Genomic DNA, 21,512 nt, shown 5'->3' on the forward strand with positions numbered 1-21,512 from the left:
GATTAAAGGGGGAAGGGTTTTGCCTCCATATGCGTTCAGTCGATCTAAGTACGCGCCTCTCATTGTTGAGATCGGAATTGAACCAGGATTTGGAGGAGGAGTTTTTCTGTAGTTTTAGTCTGGCTGGGGCAATTTGGTCAAGGACCTCAACAATGGATTTATTAAAGTGATCGGTGAGGTCATTGGCATTTTGGGAAGGAGGAGAGAGTCGAAGTTAAGCTTTGACTTTGGTCTCCAGTTCGCCTGGGGGAATAAGATGAAGATTCCTAGTCAATTTCATCTATTTGATGGTTTTGGGTGGCGGAGGTAGCACAGTGTTAGTGATCGTGAAAAGGATGAGGTGGTGGTCTGACCAGTCGATGGGAACGATTGGGGAAAGGGAAGCCAGATCATTGCTTGTAATGATAGCGTCGAGAGTGGCTCCTTTGGAGTGAGTAGGAGAGTGGCAGAGTTGTTTCAGGTCGTTGATGTCAAGTAGATCAGTGAGGAGGTTAACCATAGGATCATCCTTTTTGTTCCAACGAAGGTTAAAATCTCAGAGGAAGAGGTTTTTAGAATTGGAAAGTGAGGATTGGGTAAGAAGGTCAGACAATTCCTCTACAAAAGGAAGAGGGTCACTTGGAGGATGGTAGATATTGTGTAGTCGAATTGGAGGGGAGCCCTGCACTTTAAGTTCCGCTCCAAGGTACTCAAAAGTAGAATGATCGGGGTTCTGCACAGGTGAGAGTTGGAGTTAGTTTTTATAGATTATTGCTAGACCGCCTCCAATTCTGACAGGTCTATCTTTTCTGAGGATGGAGTAGCCAGGGGGAGAGAGCATATCAAGAATGGAAGAAGAGTGATCTTTAAGCCATGTTTCAGTTAGAAAGGCGATGTCAATGGATTCGCTAAGGAAGGTTTCAGAAATTTAAATTGTGTGTTGGACAGCCGAGTGACAGCTAACCAGCATGTAGGTAAGGGGTTTAGGGTTGGTTGTGGGGGGGGGCAGGAGTGGATAGTGGTAAGTTGTGGAGGCAGTCTGGGTGAAGCTGGGGATGCTGGATTTCTGCTAGTCCCAAGGATCACGGGGATGAGTGCCTGCGGGATCACAGGGTCAGTAGTCAAAGAGTAGGGGGGTAAGGATTACAGAGGTCAGGGAGATAAGAGATCAGAGGTAGGTGGTGGTTCGAGGCACGGAAAGTTCTAAGTGTATCGTTACGGAGGGGGGTAGTATCCCATTACTGTTAGTGTTGTTTTGTTCAGCAAACAGGGAAATAGAATGATTGGGGCGATTAAGTGAGGAGAGGGAGTTGACATCTTTTCTGAGTGAGGTGAGTTCAAACGATAGGTTAGCAAGATGGAGTTCTATATTAAAAAAGCATCTGGGGTATAAGAGAGGAAGGGACGGAGGCTGGGAGTTCGGGGGGACTTGTAGGATGTTCTGCGTTAGTCATGACGAGAGGTCTGGGGTGAGGGAGGGGTGGGAGCACATGTGGGGGGTGGTGAGGGGAGTTCCGATTGATGGACGAAGGGAGGGAAGTGAGGTGGGACAGGGCATTCACTGGAGACTGAAAAGAGTCAGGAGAAGGAAAGGGTGCTCGGGGAGAGTGAGGAGGGTTGACATCCTGGTTAAGGAGGGGAAGGTCAATTGGGGGGAAGAAGTTGGAGTAGGCGATTGAGCCGTAGGGGGGTCAAATTTAGGGGGCTGGGAGGAAGAAGATATAAGGGAGGAACTGGTGTGGGGTGTTGGAGCCTCAAGAGGAGGAGAAAGAGTTTGGGTGGTTGGGTAGGCCATTGGTGAATCAGTAGGAGGGAAAGTTGTTAATGCAGGAGAGAGAATGAGAGTCTGTGCTTGGGAGACTTCCATGGTGTTTTCAGTGTCTGAATGAGGAGGGGTTAGAGTAGGTGAAAGAGGAGGCATAGGGTCAGTCTGTGATTCGGAGGCTGAAGGGTCAGAGGAAGGTATCGAGAGTAGGTAGGATAAGGTGCTGAAATGGTGTTCAAAGATGGTGGGATGTTTTTCAGAGGCTTGAATGAGGATGTTTCCAGATTTGAAAATGGAGATGTCTATTTTGCCAAGAAAAGTAGGGGAAGGGGTGGTAGATAGTTTCAAACCATATGGGATTTTGCATGACTTCGTGATAGGGAGGAGGTGGAGGAATGTGCTTTTCCATTTAGAGGGGCGCTTGGAGTAGAAGATGTAGTTGGTTTTTAACATCGAGGTGAGACTGAGGAAGTTATCTACAAATAGTGTTTCTTGGTGACGAATAAGTAGTTTGTTTTTAAAGTTTTTCTTAGCTTTTCTGGAGGGGATAGGGGAGTAAAGGATGGTCCAAGAGTTTGGGCCGTGTCTAGTGATAGGTGCATCCAGTGTAGTGAGGGGGTGAGTAGGGGGGCATGGTTATTCCGCTCAAGTGGTCAGGGGGGAGGGAGAATTGTGGGAAACGGGAAAAAGGGACAGGTCGAAGTGAGGGGGAGGAATAAAAAAGGGGGAACGGCTGGAAAGTTAGTGACAAGAGTAAGCCCTGGAGAGGTATGTACCAGGAAGGTGTCCTAAATGGTATTTCAAGAATGATGGTTAGCGACTAAAATAACAAGCATTGGCATAGCCAACAAGTCTCGCATTTGGGAGCTTATAAGTGTTTAGCCATGCAACAGTTGCATAACTAAATACTTATAAGGTCCCAAAAGTGAGACCTATTGGCTATGCCAAGTGGCCGTGCGGCCGTGAAAGTGAAAGTAATCGTGGTAAAGCGCGGCGCGCGCGCGCACGTGCACTGTAGCTCTAAGCTGGCCTGGTTGCACTTTTTGGAGCCCTCTCAATAAGTCTCGCCTGACCCAGCGCATGCGCTGGGTCAGGCGAGACCTAAAAATCATAGGGCTGGAGAAAATGAGGGAGCGTTAAAACCTGTTAAAAAGCCAAGACGATAGAGCGAGGTAACATAAAGAGGCAAAAAAATTGTAAATAAATAAACCACAAGCATGAACAGTTCACTTGCGCACAAAGAGACGAAAGTGCAATGTGCTATAATGCATATTGTCTTGCTGTGGGTAATGTTGAATGGTAAATATTAGGTGATCACAAAGAGGCAGGACAGTTAACAGTGTATGTGGAGCAATAAGGATAAAAAGTAATTTAGCAGCTCAAATAACAATACAGAAGTATGCAACCCAAGTACAAATTCTATACAGTATGAAGTCGGGATGGGGTAGGGCAATTTAGGAGCACATGGAGCCTTAGGTTTAAGAAACTACACACGTCATGTTTTCAAACAAAGGAGGCGTAGGTGAGCCAGGATTCTACATTGCAGGTCTTGTGTGTATGGAGCCCCACTAGTCTTCTGCTAGCTCCCCCTTAGGATTCACTTCCTGTTTCGCCATGCATTTATGCCTGGGAAGGGAGGAACTTTCTCCCAACGCTATATATATTTGTGATAGCCCTTTCTTGGGAGACGCCTGTGGCATGTGTTTGGAGAGATTCACATGAGGGTAATTCTCTGCTTACATTGAGTGGTCCATCTTTGGCACCAGGTCAGTGGATGTCAAAAGACTGAAATCTTCCCCTGGTAGTAACTGAGAAATAGCTTTACAATCCTCCCTAGTTCTATGTTCCTCGCCATCAAAACATCACACAATATTTAGGGTCCGATTCCCCGTGATTTAAGTATTTCAGATCTTTTACTCTGGCAAGAAATTAGGATCCAGTTTTACAAGCCTATCACACAACGCAGCCAGCACCCAAAGCTGCTGTAAGGTGTTTTATGGTAGGAAAAAAGAAGGAAAGTGCAAAATCTATGGAGATATTTCACTATCCTGCTCTCTCTCTACTGCCAAGCTACAATCAGGCTGCCGAGCGCCATGCACACCCCTTTGCACCATACTGCAAGGGTGTCTCAGTGAGTCTAGCATAGGTTTTGGAGTGGAAGGATGCTCTTCCAGTTTATTTTTTATTTTTATTTTTTTTGCAAAGTTTTATATATAGCGCTGGCTAGACCCAGAGGTATCAGATCGCTTTACATGAGGATCAGCAAGTTACAGGTTACATAATACAAAAGTACAAAGGAATACCAAGCTTAGACTAACTTTATAACTTTTCCTACTTTGTAAATGTGCTGTACAGTGCTGTACAGTGCAGCACACATGCAAAGTGAAAAAAGTTAGGAGAGAAAAAAACATTTTTTCTTTATAATGCCTGCTTTCAAGTGGCATTAATTTTTGGTGAAAAATTCTGTCTACTATTTTTATTGGATAGGATTTTGCATCAAAAACCATTAGTGGTTGAACAGGAACCTCCATCTACCACCCATGAAACGAGGCAGAGTTGTGCACGCTTTGAGCTAGTTTCCAATATTTTTTCTTAAAAGCCAAAACAAATACCAACTTACGTTGGTTTGTAAATACCAAAGAGGATTTTGCCTCGAGTCTGCGTTAAAGTAACACAAACCCAACGCAAAACCTTTGTAAATCTGAGCCTAGGAATATAACTTAGAGGCATAAGTGTGGATAGGAAGGTGGTCACTTTTTTCCTTTTAATCAATTCCTAACAATGCTTTAGCAAAATCTTCAACTGTTAGCCATGGTTTCATTTTATCTGCACTCACCTACTCTAATGTTGGTCAAATCTGTGCAACCCTTATCCCTCGAGGTAAATCCTGAAATCCTAGGCCTCTCTCTGGAAACTGTGTTAGACATAATGATACATAATTTTGGTTGCCCAGCAACCGTCTACGCAATGAAGATTCATTGCTATTTTTGCATTCCTGTCGGTCAAATAATACATAATTTCTGATATTTCGCCTGTGGAGGGATAAGAAACTCTGTGAGAATTTATGTGTGCTGTGGAAAAGAGCCTTTGCACTCAGCAAAGTCTAATCCTAGCCAGACCTAAAACTTTGAGGATAGCAAGGCAGATAGGATTTCTATGTCTTCCTATTCAAACACGGTGCAATAATTGTTGCTTCATTTATAGGCTAAAGAATTTTTATTGAGGTTATTCAAGCTTAGAAAGCCAGTTGCTTCTTTAAACATGGCACCAGAGATTGGCTTTGCCAATGCTTGGTGCCACTGTTATTCCTCTTCCAAAAATATCCTGTGGTTAGACCGTCAATTTTCATTCACTCATATCCTTCTGTTTCCAATGGTAATATCTCTTTGTATTCTTAGCATAACACACTTGAAGCAGACAAAGCTTTCTCATAAAATCTTATCGGATGTAACGTGATGTAATCAATCAGAAAACATGCTGTTTCCTTCAGTTCAGTGCAATTTATGGCCTTCTTGACGGGTGCTTCTAACAGCTTGCCTCAGGAGGGCAGCAGTGGACCACAGATACAGTTACAGAGAGCCTCTGAGCAAAGGACTGACGCTACTGTTTCTAAACAAAATAAGCGACAACCCTGTGTACCTTGTGTAGCATTGATCACGAGTGCTCTCACTCCGTCAATGCTATGCAAGCCCATCGAAACCTATATTCTTTTACGCTCGAAAAAGGGCACATATTTTTGGGGAAAGGGAGTAGATCCATAAATCTTTTAATCTACCAGCGCCCATTTTTTCTTTTTTTAAATGAATATGTACTTATGTAAAATAACTTCTGGTCTTATAAATGTGCTCCAATACTTTCGATCGAGTTCGCGCAATATCAAAGCCCCCCCCTCGCCCCCCCCCCCCAAAATAAAACGAGCATTGGCAAACCCAATACGTTTGACCTATGCGAATTCTATTGACTTTATTAATGCGGAACTGGCAGAATTTTGGCCACGCTGCGTTGGTCTTTAATGCATAGTTCTGGCAACAATCTGGCAATTACACAATTGATTTATCTACTTATTGCAGTCGCCTGTGTTTATTTGATGATCTAAAATTTACGCCGCAAAATTAAGTACAAGAAAGCTCAAAGAGTTATTTGTTATTTGTAAATTGAGGAATTCAGGTTGAAGGTTTGTGCAGCACAAACAACTACTGTGAAGTTGTTAATTAATTACAATCCTGAACTAACTGATGAAAGAGTTTGTATCGAATAATAAGACCTGTGAAAGAAAACATTGTTTCTTTCCAGTAAAAGTCTCACGGCAAACGCATTAATACGAAATAGAGAAATGTTTTCCTGTTCAAATGATTTGTGCACTACAGTTGCATGCGGTGCATTTGTGCATGTGAAAACGTGCTTCAAAAAATGTCAATATTTTCTGTCAGCAAAGAAACAAAAAAACATGTATTTTATATTCATAAATCATGGTGTCCAAAATTAAGGAGTAATTAAAAAAGCAACAGTTAAGAATCAAACCTGAATTCAGTGACAATGTAACAGTTACATGCGTTTACTTTGTAAGACACCAAAGACACTTAGGGCCATATGTACAATGAAGTGGCGGAGAGCGGCGTTAGCCTTCCTGACTTAACACCTCTCTCCGCCACTTCTAAACGCAAGGCTGCACCATATGTACAATGTGGTGCAACCTTGCGTTTGCCAGAGTGCAAGGGTGTCTGCATGCAGGGGAGGTTGTTTATGTGTAGTTAGGTGTCCCTTCCTGCACACAAACAATCCTAGAAATGCCACCCTGTCACTTTCATGCAGCACACATGAAAATGACAAAATGGCATTTTTTTAAAAGATTGTTTATGTACCGGAAGGGACTCCTTCCTGTACATAAACAATGCATGGCAACAAGCTTTTTTCGTGTGTGCTGCAGAAGGCAGTTGTTTCTTTAAACATGCGCTGACGATAAAGGAGGGTGTTACTTGTCAACATATTTAGAAGTGTTTACAAGCTCATTTTTGAGGAGGAATATTATGTGAACACAGTGCACCTTGGTCGTTTTGTTAATGCACCATATGAATAAGATCTTGACAAATAGCAGTATGACGAGTAAAAGAGTAGAAACTATCTACTTGTAGAAAGAAAGTTGGTTAAATCACCCCAATCTAAGATGGCGCCCACAGTTATGACGCGGGGACGCTGCCGTCTTCCCGCGAAAGATTAGAAACAGAGGCGGAGGGTGAATACGGCTAACCGGTGGAGATAAAGAGCTCCGTGAGGCCTGGGGTGGTAAGGAGGAATGACTGAAAAGGAGGGTGTTGCGTGGTAACATCTTTAACATCTTTAACATCTTTAACACCTTTAAAATTGCTAACAAGTTCGTTTTTGTTAAGAGTACTATGAGTAGGTGAGCACAGTTCATCCTGGGCGGTTTGTTAACGTATCAGACGATTAAGACTCTGATAAATAGCAGTGTGACGAGCAAAAAAGTGTGTTCCACTTCCTAGTATCCAATTCTGTGGGATATCCGTGAGGATACTGAGTGATGTATGAAAAATGATTTGTTCTCCTTTTTTTAAAAAAATACACCGGGTCATCTGGAATGCCGGGTATGAGTTTTTATATATATATAAAAAAGAAGGGGAATTTAAATAAGCAGCCGTTTAAATGGCAGAGAGTATCTGCTCATAATTACGCAACATAATCAAGATGAAGTGGTGAGCCCCAATGCAGCTCAGTCAGAACTCGGTGCAGCGAGCGCTAGATAGAGGATATAACGAGGGCTACAGGGACTAATGAGAAACTTCATTACCTCCAGATTTGCATTACAGCTGAATGCGGATCCACTGCGAGGACTCACATATGGAGCTCGTGTTGTGACCTGTAAAAAGGAGCTGGCACGCGGATCTATGGCTCAATAATGGTAAAGAATAGATCTAAGCGAGAGATGTAAATATATCCATTGGTGTAGAATTGGTTATCTAGTGAGAATTATGTGTGTTGTGTGTTTTTACTTTTGGCAGTCCCCGAATGAAAGGCTAAGAGGTGTCCCCGACTGGTGCCAAGCGACTGTATTTGCCCTGAAGAAATCGCTACAAATATTTTGGCGATGAAACATGTTGGCATAGTACAATGGTATGCATATTAAGCAACCTTTTTAAGTTTTGAATTGGGTGCACATATAAGGAGGAATAAAGTTGGTCCTATAGAAAGTGCATCCCTTTCATTTTTTATTCTCACATTTCAGTCGCATTTTGGTATGTGAGTATTTCACTATTTACCTTCACATTTTGGGTTTAATTTTGTGGACACTTTATTTACCTATTTTTTTGGGGCAAGATGACAACCGATGATGATAAAAGTGGGCAGAGCTGGTGAGTACCAATCAGCAAGCTCAATTGGTGTTGCGCACGTGAGGTGTCATCTTGTCTTCTCACATTTTTTCAAAGGATTGTAAAAACACCCGGTGTAATTGACGTGGGAGTTTTCACACTGAGAGGATCATTAGTGGGGATTGCCATAAGTAAAACTTTTTATTAAGTTTTTTTATAAAAAGAATTAAGAAATTGAAGGTGAATGGCTGTTGGTGACTACCTCAGATTAAGAAAGGAGGGGAGTACAAAATACCGAAAGACATAGGGATTTGAACCACAGTTTATTGTGACTATACCTTCTTAGACCCAGTCCTGTGTATATGATTATCTTTAAACATAGCGCCAGAGATTGCCTGTCAATGCTTGGTGCCACTGCACTGCTATTCCTCTTCACAAAAATATCCTGTAGTTAGACCGTCACTTTTCTTTCACTCATGCACTTTGGCTTTCAATCACAATATCATTTTGTATTCTTAGCATAAAACACTTGAAACAGGCAAAGCTTTCTCGTAAAATCTTATCTGATGTAACGTGAAGTAATCAATCAGATAAATAGATGCTTTTCCTTCATTTCTTTGCACTCTTATGGCTTTCTTTACGGGTGCTTCTAACATCTTGCCTCAGGAGGGCAGCAGTGGACCACAGATACAGTTACAGAGAGCCTCTGAGCAAAGGACTGACGCTACTGTTTCTAAACAAAATAAGCGACAACCCTGTGTAGATAGATAGCTTGGGTAGCATTGGTCAGGTGGGACCTCACGAAATAAGGGGCATATTATCAAGGACGGTGTTAAAATCATCGCCGCTTTAGCGGCAAAAAACTACCGCTAAAAGCGGCGATAATGGGCTTGATAACATGCCGCAGAGAATTCCAATAGAAGCCCATGTTCACACCAGAACATGGGCTTCTATTGGAATTCTCTGCGGCATATCATCAAGCCCATTATCGCCGCTTTAGCTGTAGTTTCATGCCGCCAAAGCGGCGATAATTTTAACGCCGACCTTGATAATATGCCCCTAAATGTATACTTCAATGCTTTGCAGACACATCGAAACCTATATTCTTCTACGCTAGAAAAAGTGAATATGTACTTATGCAACTTGACTTGTGGTCCTATGAAAGTGCTCCAGTACTTTCGGGTCGAGTTCGCGCTATATATAAGTGCAAAAAACACGAGCATCGTCAAAGCCAATTAGTTTGACCCATGCGAATTCTATTGACTTTGTTCATGTGGAACTGACAAAATTTTGGCCACGCTGCGTTAGTCTAACGCATAGTTCTGGCCAAAATCTGCCAATTGCAATTCAGTTATACTACCTGTTGCAGTTGTGTGTATTTGATGTTCTAAAATTTACACCACAAAATTAAGTACAAGAAAGCTCAAAGAGTTATTTGTTATTTGTAAATTCAGGAATTCAGGTTGAAAGTTTGTGCAGCACGAACAAGTGCTGAGAAGTTGCTAATTAATTACAATCCTGAACTAACTGATGAAAGTGTTTGTATAAAATATTGAGATCTATGAAATAAAAGATTGTTTTTTTCCATTAGAAGTCTCACGGCAAATACATTCATACGATATAGAGAAATGCTTTCCTGTTCAAATGATTTGTGCACTACATTTGCATGCAGTGCATTTGTACATGTGAAAACGTGCTTCAAAAAACATAATTATTTTCTGTCTGCAAAGAAACAAAAAACATGAATATTTTATTCAGAAATCATGGTGTCCAAAATTAAGGAGTAATTAAAAAAGCAACTGTTAAGAATCAAACCTGAATTCTGTGACAATGTAACAGTTACATGTGCTTACTTTGTAAGACCCTGAGACACTTAATATTAAAAGTAATCCAAAATGGAAATGCTGTGAGCGAGATAAAACAATAATCAACTCTGTACACAAGAAGAAATCAAAATAATGAAGTCTGTTACACCTGTCATCCTTAGGGTGGTCTTCCCTCAACTTTTTGCCTGCTTGCCACCACTTTTTTGCAGTAATTTTGGTTGGCCTTAGGACTCTGAGCTTTTTACCACTGCTGACCAGAGCTTAAGTGCATGTGCTTCTCCCCTAAACATGCTAACACCGGTGTGCACAAAATTGGCATATTTAGTTTACTTGTAAGTCCCTTGTAAAGTGTTATACCATATATACACAGGGCCTGTAATCTACATGCTACTAGTGGGACTGCACAACATGTAGCCTTTCATAAAATGTTTCAGGCCTGCTATTGCAGGACCTGTGTGTGCAGTTTATTGCCACCTTGATTTGGCATTTAAAACCACTTGCCAAGGCTCAAACTACCCTTTCATTACACATGTCCCCCCTAAGGTAGGCCCTACATAACCCTAGGGGCAGGGAGCTGCGTAACACAAGGTAGGGGATGTGCTTTTAAGTTTTACCTGTCCAGGTAGTGGCAAACAGCTACATTCATTCTTCACTGCTGTGAGGCACATTCCTATCGCAGACTAACATTGAGAATCCCTTAAAACACTTTTAAGATGTAATTGCTGATCCGAAAGGAGTAGCTCATCATGTTTCATATATTTAGAATAGTGGTGACAACTCATCTTCAATGGTAAAGTTGGATTGGGCATCACCATTCTGGAAATGCCACTTTTAGAAAGCAGAAACAACAAAGAGCCAGTACTGATACACAATTCTCACATTTTTCACGGCGCATTGAATTGAAACAATGTGACCAAAAACCTATTTTTCCGTATGAATTAATCAATATTTATTCAAAACATCACATATATGAAACAAATAAACAAAATTTAAACAAAATTTAATCCATTTAAAGTTTTGGGAAACATGACACATTTTCAAACTGCAAGTCCAAAAATGTTGTCTATGGGATACTTTGCCCCTGTATGAAACTTTATATAGGCAAAACAAACCAGGAAGTCCATTACAGAATTTCTCAACACAAATCAAGGATCCGAAAAAACGTCCAAACAGCACCACTAGTGAACCATTGGAGGTTAAATGCACACACTGAGAAGGAACTTAAATGGACAGTTATCTCGAAGTTAGAACAAGGCTACAGAGGGGGAGATTTGGACCTAAAACTAACACAACAAGAAGCCATGCCGATTGTGAAATTCAATACAGCAGTTGATGGTCTGAATGAACTTTCAGAAATCTATAAACTATGATGCAATCACCCATTACAGCATATGAGTCGATTTGGATGCACATGAGAACTGTAGCCACCGCTGTTCTCCTAAAAGCACTTCAAGTTTCGCCTAAAGCACTTCAATCTTGAGCTTTTAAAGGTTTCGGTCAATTTTCTCTAACTGTTCTGCAGAGCTTTCAGGAGCTAGGCCGCGTCTACTCCAGTCCATATTTTGAATAACCAAGTTAATGCCAGTATTGCTTTGGCCAGTGCAAATTAATACTCCCTTTCATATGGAACAGAAAAGCGAGTGAAACAGGCTTTGGCACATTGGAATCTCCTTTCAAGAACCAAAACAAATCTGGGCCGTCTGAGCCCACACTACAAGTCCCAAAGTGCAGCGGGACAAAGCGAGATCACGTCAACAGTTAAATTACTTCCGCTTTCGGTAGGGGGCACCGCTACGTTCCCCAGCGGCCCGCTGAGATGTGTACTGAGGAATGAAAGGCCCGCACTTAAGGTATAGACCCCCATTACACTGCACGTAGGACGAGCGGCCAAGCAGGAAGCGCCCTGCCCGTGTTGTTTTTAACGAATGCGCTAAGTTCTTTGGAGCGGAGAAATAAGCATGCCCCTTGTTTTACTCTTAACGAGATTGCTAAGCGTGTCCTGAGCGGCCAAGTAGGGAGGCGCCCTGCCCGCCCTTTGGTAATGAGTTTCCTGCAGAGCGGTATAATAAGCATGCTGCTCTGATTTTTTCCAGCAGCATCGAGGGTGCGAGCGAGAAACTTGCACAATAGTTATTCGTGCCTTCTTCCTTTCAGGAAAAGCGAACAAAGGAGTACACAAACCTTTACATCTAAATACCAGTCGTCTGCGGGCTGAGCAAATAGAAAAGATATTGGACAACTACCTTAGGGTCTATTCACATTGCAGTTCGGTACAAGCAGTTAGACTAATGCATGTTTTCCTCTCTGTTTTGTCCCCCAGTGCAACTTAGGATTCACGCCTGGAAATTCATATACATACCCATGATACAACGGCTGTCGGTTGTCGACCGGCCGCCACAATAAATGTAAGAAATCTTCAATACTTGTACAGTATAGAGACCTTGACAGACAAAGAACTAGTGATTTTGGACAGTAGTGTGTTAAGACTTTACGATTGTTCCTGCAGGGCCGTTCTGTAGGTTATTATAAGATAGTGAAGCAGGGATCAGCTGATCTCGCAGCATCTATTAAGGTAAGCAGACTCCTTTGGCTGAGGGGAAAAAGTGGGGCTTTTTGGGAGTATGGAAAGTTAGTAAGATAAAGTGTCTTGTGTTTCTTCCAGCTTTCTGCTCCTGAGAAGAACCCCATATTTGGAGGGATTCGAAACGCATCAACCTTTTTTGTGGCCAATCAAGTGTATAAGTCTCTGTTAAAAAAATATTTGTATTTTTATTTTTTCTAATCTGTCAATTGTTTCTTGTTTGGCTTTTGTTTTGTGTATAAATGTTATCTTATCATGAATATGTAATATTTAAATGTGGGCAGGGATTGGTGTTGCTGGAATGTGTGTGAAGTGGAATTGAGGGGTGTCTGAGAATTTTGATTGAGAGTGGTTGAGAGTTTTGGGTATGAAAGAGAAGATGTTGTGGGTGAAGGATGTATTAAAAATGGTCTTTTGGGGAGTGGTTAATGCGGTGTTTGTCAATAAAATTTAAATGGATTACATTTTGTTTATTTGTTTCATATATGTGATGTTTTGAATAAATATTGAATAATTCATACGGAAAAAGAGGTTTTTGGTGACATTGTTTCAATTCAATGCGCCGTTAAAAATGTGAGAATTGTTTATCAGTACTGGCTCTTTGTTGTTTCTGGTTTGAATAGGGCTCAGCCTTACTGATTAGAGCCCAAACCCCATTTGTTCCTTGGACTTTTAGAAAGGAGACATTTATTTGCTCTTATGTCTGCTCTGTGTACCTGAAGCCTCTCCCCAATACACGAGTCAGCAGTGCAAAGAAGGAAAAATAAAATGATAACAACACGATGTTGTTATCATTTTATGTTTCCATGCTGAAGCAGGTTTTGGGGCGGGGCTTGGCTGTCGTCACAGTCAGCAGGGGAGGAGGACATTTGTGCACTTAAGTGGGCATGACGGTTTAGTCGGCCGTCTTGGGCCGGCCAAACAATCATGAACACTTAGCATGTACTCCACCAGGCTGTAATGCACAGCCTGGGTGGACAACATGCACAGGCTCCCACTGCCTGTCAGAGTGCCGAACCACGGCACTCAGACCAATCACAATGCTGCTAACAGCAGCGTTGTGATTGTCCCTGGGGAAGCCTGTGTGCTTCCTGACTCCAGACCGGAAGAGAAGCGGACAAGAGATGACGATGGAGAAGATTCGGGGGCCTTACAAAGGCCAACACTGCGTCTGGGCTTAGTGAGTGCTACACTTTGTGCATTCCCTCTAGACAGCCTTAAACACAGGAAGGGCTGGGTGTGACAGAGGTCCCATCTGCATTCATTTGCATTCTGATAGTCTTCGGGGACAAGAAGGGGGAGAGGGGAGCTCGCACTTACACATAAATAGGCTGTGTCCTGTCTTCACAGAGGATTGATTACCCCCACAGATAGCCTGGCAGACAGGGCTGGGTTAAAAGGGATCCTTGTGCACTTCAGAGATTTCTTTTAAAGACACCCCCTACATCAAAGACACTTTCAGGTAAAAGTACTTGAGCTCTGGCTCTACCAAATCAGTACACTCTGCTGGAATAAAGACTGCTCTACTGTAAGAATGGCCACCCTACTGTGACTGACTGTTCCGAGGAACTGCTTCTCTTCTTTGCTAAGCTACCCTCCTACCTGCTGATCTTTGCCCTGCTTAGGACCCACCTCCCTTGACCCCAAAGTGACTACAAGGGCTTGCTGGCCTGCCTACTGATTTCTGAAGTCTCAGGGATATAAAAGACCTCCTGAAATCCTACAGGTGCTGCTGGACTCTGCCATCTGTGAGTCCTACCCTTGCCTGAGGTGTCCCCTACAGTCCTGGGCCCCACAAGTGGGTTCTGCAGCTGATTTCTGCAAAAACCAACACATCGCCTCAACTGCATGAGAAATTCTGCCACATCGCCATTCGATACCGACGCAGAGGCTGCTTGTCGACATCGGATCCACAGACTGCAAGGCTTGACAACGATGCTCTGTGTGGCTTGATCACGACGCATTGCATTCACTTCAACGGGGCACGACAACGATGCAGGACCCCCTTTGCATGGCTTAAGGATGATGCAGTAGGCTCTCAACGTTGAGAAATGTTCCATCCAAGGTATTTATTCAGAGGGACCTGTCTGGGTCCTGAGCCAGACTGCCCTCCATCGAAGTCGGCCTGACCTTTGAATTTGCACAGGTCCCTCACGACTTTAGGTAACCTTTTGACTGCTAGTGACTTCTAAGCAGTGTTTTCACATTTTATCTTTAAAAATTCATAGCTCGACTTTTTGTTGTCTTGGTCTTGTTTTACTCAGATAAACATTGTCTACTTTTCTTAACGTATGTGGAGTCTTTTTGTGGTGTTTTTATTGAGTTACTTTAATTTAAGTGTTACACAAATACTTTACACATTGCCTCTTAAATTAAGCCTGACTGCTTTGTGCCAAGCTACCACACGGTGAGCACAGATTAATTTAGGGTGTGTATCTGACTTTTCCTGACTAGAGTGGTGGTCCCTACTTGGACAGGGTGCAAACCTCTGCCAACTAGTGACCCATTTCTAACAAAGTCCTTACACAAGAAGAAATATAAATAATGAAGTCCGTACAAAAGAAGAAATACAATTTTATTTTTTAAAAGATGTGCTCCGAAAAAAGCAGAGCTGCAGTCACGTGAGATACTAAATGGTAAAAAGAATCTAAATAACATGTTAAAAAAAATCCAAATTGTAAAAACAGTGCAGCTGCTCAAATAACAAGCAGTCAACAAGTGAGATTCATGAAAAGCGGATGAAAACATAAAAAGGAAGGAGTACTTGGTCCAGGCTCCACTAAAAAGAATAACACACGAAAAGAAACTAGAAACCACCAGAGACCAACAGGAAATAAGAAGCTACACTCAGTAAAAAGCTAGGAAAATAGAGTGACAAGCAGACCAACAAATAGTAAGTGATGGCAGGCTGTAAACCCCTTTTAACATTTTTATTTAAGTTACAAGAGATATCATAAGCACAGTGCAAGTGCTGTGCAGGGGAATCCTAAAAACGAGAGCCACTTGTAACTCCGTGCTTCGGAAGAAAGAATTGAAATGATTATATATTTTATTTTAAACCATAAATAATTACTGTTGTTAAGCAACCCCAGATATGTGTGTATCTGCCATGGTAGAATCCAAGCCTGGACCGACCAACCTTGAAAACCCCTATTTGCAGGAGCACTGTTTAGCTGTAACTTGGAAATACCGACTGTAGTGCCATCAGGAAGTAGTCCTGTAATGGGGGAATATGTGTAAATAAGCACAGGAAGTCTGCTGCTGTAAGTTGATCTACATTACAGGTTCCTTATCTCGTAATGACGTGGTAATTGCGGGAAGGTAATCCATGGTACCAATAATCTGAGTGCATAGCTCTCACCGCACCCTAGCCTGCAGACTCCACGACGCAAGAATCTGGAACAAGGCCCTCAACTGGATCCGCTCACTCCTCTCCGGCAGAACCCAGCGGGTCAGACTCCCTCCTTTCCTCTCAGAACCCACTCCGTCCACCTGAAGAGTCCCCCAAGGATCCTCCATCAGTCCCACCCTGTTTAACATCTACATGGCCCCGCTCGCATCCATAGTCAGATCACACAGACTTAACCTTGTATCGTACGCAGACCACACCCAACTCATCCTTTCCCTATCCAACAAACCCAACATCTCCAAACACAAATTTCAAGAGGTAATGGAAGCAGTGGCGAGGTGGGTGAAGAACAGCTGCCTACAACTCAACACAGACAAAACCGAAGCACTCATCATGGACCCACAACCCGACACCATGAACGACACCTGGTAGCCCCCCACCCTCGGAAACCCTCCCTCCCCCACATACCACACACAACCTCGGATTCATCCTGGAAACCGAACTCAAAATGGACCGCAAGATCAACACAATCACCTTATCTTGCTACCACCCCCCGCCTCCTCCGAAAGACCTTCAACCGGATTCCCCTCGAACACAGGAAAGCCGTCACCCACGCCCTCATCAGCAGCAGACTGGACTACGCAATGCACTCTACACTGGGATCAACAAGAACCTCATCTGCAAACTCCAGAACGGCCAGAACGGGGCTGCCAGACTAGTCTTCAACCTACCTTGCCACTGCTACATCAGTCAACACCTATGGGCACTACACTGGCTCCCCTTTGAGAAGACAATCACCTTCAAGCTTCTCACCCACACCCACAAAGCCCTCCACAACACCAGACCAGCCTACATGAACTACCGCCTCTCGTTCCACGCACCCCAAAGATCTCTCCGCTCAGCCCAGCTGTCTTTTGCGACGGTACCACGCATCAGGAAGACCAGAACAGGAGGACGCTCCTTCTCATTCCTTGAAGCCAAGGCATTGAACACTCTCCCTCTCCACCTCCGATAGACACCAACACTCTCCAAATTCTTAAAGGACCTCAAATCCTGGCTCTTCGACGAATCACCAGGAATATCCAGGAGCTGTGTGTGCCCTCCTCCCCCGCCACCCCCAACCCCCGTCGCCTTGAGGCCCTTTCGGGTGAGTAGTTGCGCTCTACAAACCCTTGATTGATTGACTGATTGATTGATTGTTATCTCCTTTAAATTACCATACCGCTCGCAATCTGCCCTTAAGTGGGATGCTTTAGCTCAGTGGGCTGATGCAGAGATTTATGAGTAACATGATGGTGACATGTTTTAATTCTGGCAATGTTCCCTCAGTTTTCCTCCTTCTGAGGTTGCTAAACAAATTACATTGATCTGGGCTAAATAACACAAACAAGAACACTGGAGTGCTGTGAGCTCCATTAAAACAATAAAAGGATTTTAATAATAGCCTTCTCCTCCAACATTCCAATTTTTTGTTTTTCAGTTTTCCTTTTCTGATTGTGAATATTCTCAGCCCAGTGGGTGTAATGTTCTAATAGCATTATAGCCCTCTGTCTCGGACGATGCAATTGTTAAAGGCCTTCAGCCTCCTTGCAGGCCCTCACCTACTGCTCAGTTCTATAGGTTCTTGGCCATTAAAAAACATATTGCTCACTATTTAAAGCTTTGCTCCCTATGAAAGCCTGACCTATATCTCAAGTACTTTGGATGGCAGTGGAATATGCCCCATAGGGTGGGATTTCAGGTTGATGGGAGTGGTATCAACTTAAAGTTGAAACAAAAATAATTTCCTCAAACTCAGTGATCAAGAGCCGTTCTGATGATTGTAGAGATAAATTAGTATAGCTAGCTTTCAATTTAATTTCAGATAACAACCTTCCAAATCCTTCTAGACTTTCCATTCCTATCACCCCACATAAGATTACCAGTTCTCCAATGGAATAAGAAAATATCTCTCATCATATAGGAGGACGCACTCACTTTCTTAAAAATTGTTCAAAATAGAGGCATGGAAGGTCTAAACGTCAAGTAGCGTTCCACTTACAAAAAGAAGGGGCATTTCTCTCCACGGAGAGGGAATGGAACTTGTAGCCCCAATACAGCTTCACATTTCCTGCTTTTAATTCCCCTTTGATTCCATAGGCATCAAGAAATATACCACTGATTAGGCTGCATACTGCTCTCTGCCAGCAAGGGATCCTTACTGAGTGGTATATAAAACTGAGGGCTTGATTCAGAGTTTGGCAGAAGGGATCCTCAGTTGCCATTGTGGCGGATATCCATCCACCTATTACAAGAGCCATAGGCTATAATTAGGGCTCTCGGTTTTCCGTTTAAATGGATTTTTACATATAAATACAGACGGAAAACAATTTTTTCTTTGTCTGTATTTATATGTAAAAACGGCAAAAGTCGCAAATTTTGCCGTGCCGCCATGTTCGAATCCTGAGTTATCTCGCCATGCCTCCTTCCTGCTGCTGGAAATTCCTTCTAATCCTTGCAACCAGGGTCTTTTAGTGACGAACAAAGACGAGGCGGGGAGGCGCGGCCCATAATCCCTCGTCGATTTCCCAATACCTGCTTCGTGTGCTTTAGGACTGTATGTGGGACTCCGAGGAAGCTGGGGGCACAACATACCGTAAACATGCTTTGAATGAATCACTCTCTGCTGGTGTCACAGTCATCTCTCCTGTCCCCAAAGATGCAGACAATAAACAACAAAGTGTACACAAGCCCTGTCAAATGGTACACCACGTTTTAAGAGCACAGAAACCCATCTTCCACTGATATTTGAAGTCTTTGGTTACAATGTGCCAACAGCCATAAGTAGCAGGCACGCAACGCCCATAGGGCTCAAAGGGCTTTTGCACAATCCCACCCCCCCAATCGTGTGTGGCAGCCCGGGATGAGACAGCTTCCCGGGCACACACAACACACAACACAGCCGCACCCGAGTACTTCACAGGTCTTTAAAAGACCATTTTTCTTGCTAACGAGGCTTTGTTGTGTTTTCACCCTCTCTTGGAGCCCCTGCATCTCTACACTCTGCATGTTGCTGGAATAATCAGCCCCCCCACGAAATTTTTAGTAGCCCCCCCCCCCCCCCCTGAAATTTGGCTGCAGTTGCGCCTGATACCATCATTCTTATGTGAGGACATTCTGCAACGGGGGTGGCTTCGTAATTCCCCATTGTCCACAAAGGTTCTAACCCGCAATATGAAGGTAATTGTGTTAAAAGGCTATCTGCCTGCTGAAGGGTATTCATTAGCATTCTGAATCACCCCGGGAAGGTGATAGATCTCATTTCGTGCCTAGGAGGATAGTTAACTGAGAGAATGAAAAGCAGGCACCTTTCCTATTTCAGGCATTTTGAGATCGGTAATATGGTTTTGCCCACTTGTCCCTAAAGTTTGAGAATGGAAATGCTCCAGAGACCCGTGCACGATAGGAGATTTCTGATAAGCAGTTCTCATTAATTTAGCCACCCAAGCATTACAAACTCTATAATTCTTATTATAAAACAGTGAGCTAATAATTAATTCTCGTCGTAGAACTGCCTATCCACTGCAAAGTATACATTAGAGCATAGCTTAAAGTTGCAAAAGGGGTAATTTGGGTAGAAATCGATTCTTATTATCCAAGAGAACTACCAACTATACTGTTTCTTGTACAGTTCTGAGTTTGGGCTTCTCCACACCCAGCACTCCTACAATGTACTGCCTACGAGTATGGACGACGTGCGACTCCCACGGTCTGGCGTCCGTCTTATGGCAACAACACCCGAGTACTTTGCAGGTCTTTAAAAGACCATTTACTCTTTAACGAGTCTTTATTGATCTTTCACCCCTTCTTAGAGCCCCTGTATCTTCACTCTGCCGATTGCTGGAAGAGTTACCCCCCCCCAGGCACCCTGGATTCCATGCATCGCAACCAACCTCCAACCCAGGGCATTAGATGGAAATACAGAAGCGCTGGCACGTTTGCTCCTGATAAGTGCTTGTACTCTATCCTAAAGTGTTTTATAGCAGAACTGAGAAGCACAGGTACTCTTGTTTTCAAATTACTCAGTACCGGACCATTTAAAGCACTGATAAAGCCACAACAAATCGCTAGTTTAAGTGAGCGCATGTGTGCATTGTCAATTTAAATAAATGTGAAAAAATACTAGCTGTAGCGTCTTCTTTTGCTTTGGGCAAAAATAAATATAGATAAATACAAAAAAAATGCCCAAAAAATAAATATGGATAAATACAGACGGAAATGGCAAAAAAATAAATACCATAAAACCGGAAGCCCTATATAATACATGTATAATAATGCGTACGGGATTTCTGCAATATTTATGACGGACAATCCCTATTGTCAAACTCTAAATTAGGCCTTGAATTTTCAAATTCGGTCAAAGTGGTCTTAACATTCTGACTCTGATGCTTCTTGCCTTGTTTACAGCCATCTGTTTGTTTGAGATACTGCTCATGACCAAACTGTGCTAAGACACCTTAAGCAATACAGTTACACTCATTCTGTCATCTGCACCAGTATGACTTGAGGGGGGTTTGTAAGGGAAAATGTTTTTGGGGACTATTTCAACATTTCTCAGAACATATTTAACATAAAGGGAATATTTGATACAGCGCAAATGGGAACATGCATACTTTTTCAATCTATTAAATTCTCACCATGACTAGCAACCCCTAATCCATTCTGTTTGCCTGTATTTTCCTTCGTGAAGCCTGGTGTAGGGCAACCACGATCTCTCGGTTAGATCACTTTTCCCGAAAGTGCAAGATAGCATGCGAAAAAGTGCGACCTTTGCAGACTGTTTGCCTTAGATGCTCTTTCTGGGATGTCTGATGCTCCTCTCACCTGATGAGGTTTGGGAACACTCCTTAAATAGCATTTTTTAGCCTTATTTTGGAAAAGAATTGAACCACATGATCTGTGATGCGAAGTGAGGATAAAAGCTTGTGAATTTCCCTGCATATTAATTTAATGCCACATGCCTTTCTGTAAATGCCACACTTGATGAATATATAGCAAATGATCTAGAAATACACTGAGTGCTATCAGTAGCTCACAGGCTACTCGTTGGAGAAACCTGGTGTAGCCCTTTCTTCATTCTGGTTTCTGCATCACAACTACTAACACTTCTTCTAAGTGTGCAATTAAAACAAACAGAAATTTGGTAAACGCAACAACACTCCTTCAGTCCTATTTTGAGGTATAAATTATATCAACTTAATAGATTGTATCCTTCAATCAAAATAAAATGTCTTCAATTAGAAAGTAAATAGTATCAAAATCCCAATAACTAAACAATCTCTGTGTGAACCGACTACTTTGGAACCAAACAAGCTACATGTTCCTTATATCAATGAATGTGTAATGCCTGTGTTTAATCTGTATCCATTACAAATGCTGGCAGAGCTGATGTTTGTCAATAACGTTAGGCAATGCATGACACTATTCCTACAGCCTAGAGTTACATCAAACATGACAATGTTTAGCCCATCCCTCATGGTGCTTTTAGTACAGGCTTCACACTGCACAGCTCCCACCGTCCTCAGATTAACAAATTCATGACACCATCCACCCTCCACACCCACCTGTACACCTACACCCCACGTAGTTGACACTAACGCACTGTAGAAGAAGGAATTTTCAACTATAGTGTAGCAGTGCCACCTTA

The sequence above is a fragment of the Triturus cristatus genome, chromosome 10 (genome assembly GCF_964204655.1).
Source record: "Triturus cristatus chromosome 10, aTriCri1.1, whole genome shotgun sequence".
NCBI classification, from domain to species: Eukaryota; Metazoa; Chordata; class Amphibia; order Caudata; family Salamandridae; genus Triturus; species Triturus cristatus.